This window comes from Rhinopithecus bieti, unplaced genomic scaffold (genome assembly GCF_001698545.2).
Source record: "Rhinopithecus bieti isolate Rb0 unplaced genomic scaffold, ASM169854v2 scaffold_76236, whole genome shotgun sequence".
Classification (NCBI taxonomy): domain Eukaryota; kingdom Metazoa; phylum Chordata; class Mammalia; order Primates; family Cercopithecidae; genus Rhinopithecus; species Rhinopithecus bieti.
Genome location: NW_016827963.1, coordinates 44,741 through 45,927, shown reverse-complemented (window position 1 = coordinate 45,927; position 1,187 = coordinate 44,741).

The following is a 1,187-nucleotide window of genomic DNA, read 5'->3' as shown; positions in this document are numbered from 1 at the left end:
TTCCACTCCAAATTTTCTGTCACTATGTAGGGAGATTTGACCACGCCCTCTGGTGTGCCTATACTGTTCCTGCTACATAATTGTATCCAGCACTTATAACACTTTATTGCACTTGTGTATTTACATATCTGCTCTTCCCCTTATAAACCTCAAACTTCAGGAAGACAGGACCTTTGAATAATTGACACTTATATCCAGAGAACCCAGTACAGTGCTTAGCACAAGGAGGCACTTAATAAATATTGAACTCAGATGACAGCACCTCCTGGAAAGCAAAGAAAAAAAGAAAGAAAGAAAGGAAGGAAGGAAGGAAGGAAGGAAGGAAGGAAGGAAGGAAGGAAATAAACATTGAATGGATGAATGGATACTAAATGCAAACAAAGCAGTGGACCAACCCAATAAGACACTTGATCAAATCTCATCAATTTACTCCAATATGAGGAACACGCTAAAATGGATAGTGAAAAATATGAATGATCTATAACTCGAAGGTCAATATAATTCTGTTACTTTGTGATCTTATATAGATCTCTATTTATATACCACTAACTGTGCTGCTTTATGTTGTTTACATATCTGTTTCCCCCTACTAGTCTGAAAGCTTTATTACCCTGTCTTATTTATCTCTGCATCATTGATGCAAAACCCATAACAGGTGTACAATAAATATTTCTTGAATCAAAATTAAGGAATGAGGCCAGGCGCAATGGCTCACACCTGTAATTCCAGCACTTTGGGAGGCCGAGGTGGGCGGATCACCTGAGGTCAGGAGTTCGAGACCAGCCTGGCCAACATGGCGAAACCCCATCTCTACTAAAAATACAAGAAAAAAAAAAATCAGCCAGGCGTGGTGGTGCACACCTGTAAACCCAGCTATGCAGGAGGCTGCGGCAGGAGAATCGCTTGAACCTGGGAGGCAGAGGTTGCAGTGAGCCAAGATTCCACCACTGCACTCCAGCCTGGGCGACAGAGTGAGACTCCGTCTCAAAAGAATGAAAAATAAAATAAAATAAAAATTAAGGAATGAAGCTAGCCAAAGTAGCTTCTTATAAAGATTTGGGGATTTATCTCAATGAAATGAGACTGATTTTGTCTTACTATACTTTAAAGATATATAAAGGGCTGACATTTGCATACATGTTTATTTTCTATTTTCTCAGCAAACACTTTCATTTTATGGATTCTAC